This window comes from Podarcis liolepis, assembly GCF_965112155.1.
Source record: "Podarcis liolepis genome assembly, chromosome: 4".
Lineage (NCBI taxonomy): Eukaryota > Metazoa > Chordata > Lepidosauria > Squamata > Lacertidae > Podarcis > Podarcis liolepis.
Genome location: NC_139558.1, coordinates 34,949,429 through 34,958,373, shown reverse-complemented (window position 1 = coordinate 34,958,373; position 8,945 = coordinate 34,949,429). Strand labels below are relative to the sequence as shown.

General features: G+C 42.2%; 1 protein-coding gene across 2 annotated transcripts in view; it reads left to right on the top strand.

Annotated features, from left to right (window-relative positions):
- The first annotated feature begins 3,027 nt into the window (after nt 1–3,027).
- Nucleotides 3,028–8,945, top strand: part of CYFIP1 (cytoplasmic FMR1 interacting protein 1) — a 61,499-nt gene continuing 55,581 nt past the window's right edge. For both annotated transcript variants that reach the window (XM_083501630.1, XM_083501631.1), the window contains exon 1: nt 3,028–3,353. The gene's annotated coding sequence lies outside the window, so the exon portion shown is untranslated. The remainder of the gene's footprint in view (nt 3,354–8,945) is intronic.

Sequence of the window (8,945 nt, the reverse complement as noted above, 5' to 3'; positions counted from 1 at the left end):
AGGCAATACCAAGCTTGCTTAAAAAAAATTGACACTGTGCCTCTTACTATGGTTGAGAACACAACTCTTTACCAACTTTAGAAAGTACTATTTATTTTATTTATGTGCTACAGGGATTGCCCGCAGTGGCTCTTGTATATTTTCTTTAAAAAAAAAAATTAATGGCAGCCATTCCCTTCACCTGTGGAAAGGCTTGTTTTTTTAACTTTGAGGAGGGGGGTGCTCAAGTAGTGTGTGTGTGTGTGTGTGTGTGTGTGTGTGAGAGAGAGAGAGAGAGAGAGAGAGAGAGAGAGAGAGAGATGCATGTTGAAACACACACAGAGAGAAAGAGTTCTGGTCTGTTTGTATTTGTGGTCTGTGATAGAGATACACCTGGGCAGAGAGAGTGAAATATGTATGTGTGGCTTGAATGTGAGAAGTGCATGAGTGTGTGTGAGAGAGATGTGTGGTTTGACCCACTTGAATATTTTTTGTGGTACTGGGGATTTCTCTCTTACTATTAGACAGTAACAGTATTGTCTGGGTAGGAATTAATATTATGTGATCTGCATAATTAGGAGCAGCAAGGCATAGGTGACTTCCCATTACAAGCATGAGGTTGTCTGGAGGTGGGAAGAGTACTGTACTATTACTAATTTTGTGTGAAGCCATCCCCACGGAGTCATGTTGTGTTATGTCATTTCCTTTCTCACAACAACCATTTTGTATTATTTTATAGCTTCATACCAACTACGGTACTTTGTGAGTGGCATCCACAGCACTTTCTCAAAATGTGCCCACTGGCCCAGTAAGGTTGACAATTTGTAAAACAGAATATTTAACCTGGTTTTTAATAAGATTTCAAAATAATGAAAGCATCTAATAATCCCAGTAAACAACCAAATCAGTATAATGAACAAAGCAAGAATGGACAACATGAAAACAGGTGTTCTCTTGAAGAAAACAGTCTTCAGCTGTCATTGGAAGTAGAACGGGGCTAAATATGCTTCATTTAGACTGGTTTGCCTGCTCCTTTCAGAGGTTCTATAGAAGATCAGAACAGGATCAGGATGTTTTTAGAATATTTTAACTTATGTGTGTCTTTCTCCTTCAGAAGCTCCTTTTAGGGATTTGATATCCAAAGCCTTGAATTGGAGCTGGAAAGAAATGAGTCTGTACATTCTGTTCTAGAATAGGTGAAATATGAGAGAACTAGTCTCCACCTCTCAAGAAGTATGTTGTTGATTACTGCACTAGCTGATGCTTCTGAACCATTTTCAAAGGCACCCAGAAAAGGAATGACTGGCCAGGTTTCTTCCAGCAATCTGGGGACTGTGTCTCACAGTTTTAGGGATATAAATGCTTGCATGGAAAGAAAATTATACGGAACAGTGCTAACAATGTGGCTTCATTTGGGGGGTGGGGTGACTACACAACTTTTAAATCATGGATTATATAAAATCATGTGGCTGGCCTTTTTTAAAAAAATGTTCCTTCTGAATGGAATACAGCTGATGTTGCTGTATTGTAGCTGATTATTTAAAAGCTGTTTCACATTTCAGACCTTACAGAGCAAGTCCACTCTGGTGCTGGAGAGTTTGGATGTGACCCTTTGGCCACCAAAATTGTGGGTGTGCTGAAGCTACTGCCAGTAGGACCCAGAGGACACTCCTCTCCCAAACCCAAGTGTTTCTGGGGTGAGGTAGGGAAAGGCAGAACTGGGCATGGAAGGGATTTGCTGGGTTGAAAACCAGTCCAGCTACTACCAGTGAGCCTCACCAGGCCCTTTTGCTGTGGCAACCTAGAGCAAAAAAAGGAGAGAACCACTCACCAACTTTTGTCCAGACTAGCATGAATGACAGGATCTAGGATGCAGCCTTGGCTCAATTCTCCATGCAGCTCTCATTCCCAGATGGGATTTAGGATTCCTCCCTTCAAGATTTAAAGCTGTATTATTTGATCCAACCATGGCCACTGGTCACATCACCTCCTGGCAAATAGAAGGGGAAGAAATGGAGGCAGTGAAAGATTTTACTTTCTTGGGCTCCATGATCACTGCAGATGGTGACAGCAGCCACGAAATTAAAAGACGCCTGCTTCTTGGGAGAAAAGCAATGACAAACCTAGACAGTAGCTTAAAAGTAGAGACATCACCTTGCCAAAAAAGTTAAAGTTATAGTTAAAGCTATGGTTTTCCCAGTGGTGATGTATGGAAGTGAGAGCTGGACCATAAAGAAGGCTGATCGCTGAAGAATTGATGCTTTTGAATTACGGTGCTGGAGGAGACTCTTGAGAGTCCCATGGACTGCAAGAAGATCAAACCTATCCTTCTTAAGGAAATCAGCTCTGAGTGCTCCCTGGAAGGACAGATTGTGAAGCTGAGGCTCCAATACTTTGGCCACCTCATGGAAAAGACCGATGTTGGGAAAGATGGAAGGCACAAGGAGAAGGGGACGACACGAGGACGAGATGGTTGGATGGTGTTCTCGAAATTACAAACATGAGTTTGACCAAACTGCGGGAGGCAGTGAAGGACAGGAGTGCCTGGCGTGCTCTGGTCCATGGGGTCACAAAGAGTCGGACATGACTAAACAACAACAACAAATTTGATCCAACGTATGCATTAGTTCCAGATTGCTTTATGAGGGTAGATATATTTTTTTTAAAAAAAAGACTTAAAAGCACAAGCCGAGGTATAAAATGGGCGTTGCTCTTTACAAAAAGGATGTACTCGGTTTGTCCTCATGTGTCTATAAATTCCAGACGGAACGTTTGTGACCTTAAGAATCATTCTGAAGTTGCCTCAGCTGGACGCTAGAATGAGAGAACGCTAGGATATTTAGAAAGGGTATGTTCCATGAAATCCCTAAACTTGCAATGAAAGAAGGCACGATGCGTGCAGCCAAAATCGTTCAAAATCGTTTTTGTGCGGGGTACCTAACTTCACAGCGATCCGGGGTATGAGCTGAGCGCCCGCCGCCTCCAGCCTCCCTCCTTCCCTTTGCAAACCGGACCCGTTTCGACGGCTGTGTGAGCAAGATGTGGGAGGAGAATCGCTGGCTGGGAGGAAGGAGGAGCCGGAGGCTGGCTGGGCCAGGCGAGCCAGCAGGGTAGCTTTGCCTTGGAGAGGAATGGCTGCGGGTTTGGGACGGGACGGGGGAGGAGCTGCAGGAAAGGGTGTTTCCTGGCACGGTTTCCTTGTTTGAGTGACTCAGACAGGAAACTCCCTGCTTCGTGCGGCCCTGGGAAAAGGAAAGCGGCCCTGGCGAGGACCCCTCCGCCGACGCAAAGGCACCCTCTCGCCGTCGCGCTCGAGGGGGGAAGCGGCGCCTCAGGGAGAGCAGTGCCGGGGGCTTCGCGGGCTCCAAGCGGAGGTAAGCCGCGGGCCTTTTTCGCCCTTGGAGGCTGCGCGAGAGAAACTTTCCTTGAGGCGCGCCCTTATCCGCCCGGGGAGGAACTTGCCCTCTGCTAAGCTGCTCCTCTTTGCCTCTCTTGCAACAAAATGCCGGGCATTTAGAGCTTCGGCTGCATGCAAGAGACCCGAGCCCTCCTTCCCCCGCTATATGGCCTAACCAGAGGGGCGGACGTCTGTTTCTGCCCGTGGATTTTGGGGCGGGCCTCGGCGCTTCGTTCCAAACTTCCTTGGAAGTTTCGCTGCCTGTGAAGCGGCCCCGTTTCTGTCCCCCGAGCCTCGCCTCATTTGGGAAGGAGACCTAGGGCCGGAGCAGCCAAGGGGGTGGGAGGAAGCCCGGGGTGGGTTTGGGCTTGGGGAGGGCAAGGCTCGTTCAGTGGCGGGCTTTTGCGGGTGTCGTTTTGCTGCCCGTGGTGAGCAGCGGCCTCGGGCAGCTTGGTAAGGTCGTGGGGAAGGTGTAAAAACAGGAATTTGGAAAGCACTTCCGCGCACCAGCTCTCCTAACGTGCGCGCAAGATCTCCCTGCATCGCTTGGTAAACACTCAAGGTGGTATGTTCGCCCTGCACAACTTGACCTAAGATAAATTTCATTGTGGAGTCGTATAGCCTACACAGTATGCAGAGTTTTAAGTCTCTTCAGCATAGTAAAGAAGCCCAGACAAATTGCTAGCACATAGGTTTTGTTAGTCGTTTGTGGGTCTTAGGTGACCAGAGAGAGAGACCAGCCCTCTATTTTGAGAATATTCACAGAAAGCGTGAGGAAACTTGAAGCTTTCATAACTTGCTAAGGGACTAATTTGCAGGAGACTTTGGATATGTACTAATACACATTGAAAGAGTGAGAAAGTTAATCTTTGGTAAACACCCCTTAATCTGAAAGGTAGTGGAGTTTGACTAATCCACTGCAGACCTACTCAAAGTTAATGGGACTTGTTTAAGAATAAACATGCATAGAGGATAGCAGCTGAAGTCATTAAATAGCAACTAATCATTAAAAACAATGAACTTGTTTTATAGTGGCCAGGCCTAAGACTGGCAGGCTTTTCCAGAAATGTCTTTCTCTTGTAGTTTTCTGAATTTCTGCAGTAAGCAGGTTATATAGTGTAGGTTTCAGGCGTTCCAAAATCAATGTCTTTCATTGAGAGGCACTCACATTTCACTACCCTAATACAAAAGTTGAACTTGCAAAACACTGAAATATGACACGGGGTGTTGGAATAGTTGCATTTTAGGCTGATTTTAGTAGCCTCAATTCTAGGGATGGGTTAGAGCATTCATGCATAACTAACTACATTATGAACCCTTTGGTTGGGTTTTGGGGTAGTGAACATAATTTACATTAATGTTCTGGCCACAGCATTATGCAAAATTATTTTATAATGTCTATTGGCTATTTTTCACTCTATTCTTAATTTTATTCTTCCCAGTGTTTTCATATTTAGGATACTGTGATTCACATATTTTTCACATGGTCATTCAGGAATGGAGATCAAGAACAGGTTAACTCCTGTGTACAAACTATGTAATTAACACCCTACTCAAATTCACTTAACTCTCACCTGCTCATGTTTTGCTGTTTTAAGCAATCTGTTTGTATGCCAGTGAACTTTCTTGCTTTTATTTCTTTTTCTTTTAGACATTTTACAAATATTTAAAAAGCAGATCTACAGATCCAGTTTACATTCCCTTCGACTTCCCTCCCCCCCTTTCTGCAGTTATTTATTTTATATATTTTTATTACTGCATATCCAATTCAAGTCTTTTTACCAATTTTCCCTAGTTTATCTCTTACTGCACATGTTTATATCAGTCCTGCTAATGTTTTGATTTGTTTACAATGCATCTTCAGATAATAAGTTTTCCCCACTCTATTTTTAAAAGTCTTTCTTCTTGGTTTCTTATTTTTCTGGCAAGTTTTGCCATTTTTGCGTACTCCCATTAGTTTTAATTGTTAATCTTGTCAGAACTGTTTCAAACTTTCATGCTTTTAAATGGGATGCGCTGCTGTGGAAAACAAGATGCTAGAATACCTTCTGGCTTTCACTCTTGATTCAGTAGGGCTGCTCTTACAATATGATATTTTTTATTCATTAATGAAGTCCACCTTTGTACTGCAAGGAATTCTCAAGAGAATATTGAACAATCAAACTTATTAAGTAGCCCAGAGTAATGCAGTTAAATGCTGATAATGCAGTTGGACAAAAAAGGAGCTGAAGAAAATACTCTAATGGAATATAAAAATTGAACCCGAGCTTAGTCTCATGTGGCTTGGAAGAGACATGGTTGTAAGAGGGAGTTCAGGAGGATTTGTCATGTTCTCAACTTCCATCCCTCAAGGTCCAACGTATAGCCATGAATATGTGAAAGCTTCCTGAAAGTGACTACCAGGAACACCTTGTGTTTTCCTGCCATTCACATGAGGAGTTCCATGGAGTGGTCAAACTAAGAGGATAGGGCTATGGATGACTCAGTGACTGTTTTTCCATTGGTGAAGGCAGTAGGCCTCTGAATTTGGGAACTTGCAGCTTGGGACAGCACATGTTGCACTCAGGCCCTGGTTGCAGGCTTTCCATAGGCATCTGGTTGACTGCTGTAAGAACAGGACAAAATGGAACTTGGGCCTCATCCAGCTGCGCTTTACTTGTGTTTTTAAGATCTAGTTCTCAGTGGGATCTAAACTTTTTGGTCTGCACAACTCTAGGCTGTAGACTAGCTCTTACATAACACAATGCCCTCTCTTGTTTGTAGGGCATCCATTCATGTCAATCTACCTGCACTCTTTAACATGGTTGGATATCACTGCAAGATGACTTAAGGAAGAATAAGGTATTTGGCGTAATACAGATACCAGGGTATTTAGCATTTATTTGGCTATTAGAAGTGAAAACCAATGTGATAGATTGTAGGAAGCTGATAAGCATGCACATACACACATAATGTGATTAGTGAATGTGTTGTAGGTTACATGAACTTCTTTAATATAGAAACAAGAAGTTTTTGGGTGTGCACGCACTGTACTCCGTTGGAATTATTGGTGGTTCGGTGGCTTTTCTTCCACACCTGTGTTCTCTTCAGATCAGGGTTAGCTAATGTGGTGCCCTCTCATCAACCTTAGCCATCATGGCCAATGGTTTGAGATGATGGGAGTTGTGTTCCAGCAACATCTGGAAAGCACTACGTTGTCTAAAATAGTGATAGGGAAACTTCCCATCAGGAAAGAAATAGTGGAATATTACATGCAGTTTTTGCAGTGTACACTGTAGTTTTCACTTTCCTCAGGGTTCTCCTCCACCCTCTGCCACTCAATATTTGTCTCCAAGCATCCATAGACTTCTCTTGATTTCTTCCAGTACATTCCAACTCTGTAATTCTAAGGTTTTCTGAATGGATTCACTGCATCTGTCCTTGGATAGGAATTTTCTGAGCAGAAGTGAAAGAGAGGAAGTTGTGCAGATGGTGCTTCATGCACGGAGTAGCTATTTTTTGTATTTCTCTAAGCTGCATATGAAATTTGCATGTGAAAAAGGAATCTTCATCTAAAGATCTTAGATGTGCAAGTTATGTGCCCGGTTTTAGCCAGCTGTAAATATACTCTGTACAAGATAACTGTGTGCAGAACTGCATGACTGCTATTTCATAGAATCAGAGTTGCAAGGAACCTCAAAGTCCAACCCTCTGATGGTTCAGGTTATCTGCTACTTGTCACAAGTAGCTTTTTGCTCTTAGGTTTTCTTGCTGGTTTCTTTTGAGAAGTTTCAGCTTTGTTGGGACCATAATTGCGTTCATTATAGTGGAAAGAAATTTTTCAGGGTCTTTGAGAAACTTGTTTATAGTGTATATAAAAAAGTTCTTCCAGAAGAGAACTCAACATGTTTGTATGTACATGGCAAATCTTATTGCAGAATTCTTCTGTGATGCCTTTTTATTTGTTTGAAACATTTAGGTCCCTTCTTTCCCAACTAAAAGTTTTTCAGGTTTGTTTACAACAGTAGAAAAACTATAAAACAATTTATGATGGACTTAAAACATCACAGCCAAAAGGCCACAGTAACAAATATTAAATAAAATAAATAAAAAGCCTTCCAGAATAATCAAGTTTTCAGTGGAAGGTGAGCAGTGATGGAGCCATCTTCAGGAAGAACATTCTACAGCCTTGAGTTCAACTATTTGTGAATTACCATATATTTGCAGTTTTGTTGCATGCTAAAGCGGGCAGAGTACCCTGTTCTTCCTTTCTGCAGTTTCTTGTGTTTCTGTGCTGGGCCTGGAGGGGAACACTTTGCCTCATCCATCCACAGCTTAGAAACCTGAATAAGCTAAAAAAATACTGAATAGGTTTGCAATGTAGACAAGGCGTAGCTATGTGACAATCTGCTGATTTCTTTCTTTTTTTGAATCACAGTGTTTTGTGCTGATGAGCACTCTTCCTGTTGTTTCTCTATCAGTCAAATTCTGATTTTTCTTGCTTGCTTAGAGTTAAAATAAGGAAGTGTAAGATGTATGCACATCTCTTGAAAAGAAACTACAAAAGGTTTGTTCCATTCACCCCACTTCCAGGCTATGTGCCCAGACAAACCAAAAAGAAAATCCATAGTGGTCTTAGTAATACAAGACATGCTTCTGACTATGTTTAAATGAGGCATGCAAGAATAAATTGACTTTAAAACCAATTGATAATCCAGTGAAGGCTGCAATCCTAACCCCACTTACCAGAGTAAGATCCATTGAATCCCATAGGACTTCTTTATAAGTAGTTATGGTTAGGATTGAGCTGTAAATGACTTTGAAGCAGATTTGGTCCCACTTGAAGTCAAGTACAGCACAATATTTGAGAGGCTTTGCTTCAGATATTTATAACAACTTGTATCTGGGGCCATTTCCACTTTGCCATTAGAAAAGGGAGCAGGGATCAAACTGGTCATTGAACTTCAAGTGGAGAACTATGATGGAAACATGCATACCAAGTTTAGTTGGCTATATCAGTCTTTAGTTGGTGATCTCAAACTATATTGATAACCCCAGTGTAGTTTCCTCACAACTTTCCTTAACCATCATTGAAAAATAATGGAGAGAGTTTGATCTGGAGTTTGAAACTGAAGGACAGAATGGAATGCTGAGTATGCACACATGTTTTCATTCTGATATCTCTCTCTCCCAAGCAGTTACTGGATTACAGTGTGTTTTGTTTTTTCATCCCCATTTGAAAAATGGGGGCAGGGCGGTCACGGACAATTGTGCCCTAAAAATGCTTACAAGATTAAAATTTGAATTTCTCAGTATTTACCTGAAAGCAACACCCAAGCTTAGAAAAGTTGCTTGGTGAGTTAAAATTTTGCCTGTTGAATTAAAATTGAATTTGTTCTAATATAGGAAATAGCCAGGGTACTGCTCTGCCTCTTGCCAATAAAACAACAATAGCTCTTACTAGCTGAATTTGCACATATATTGAGAATTTATGACGTTGATGATGAATAGGTGCTGTTTTTCTACGAGTGGGGTTGTCCTTTGTTTTCCCCCCAGTATGTAGGCACAAGTACAGGCAAACCATTTGAAA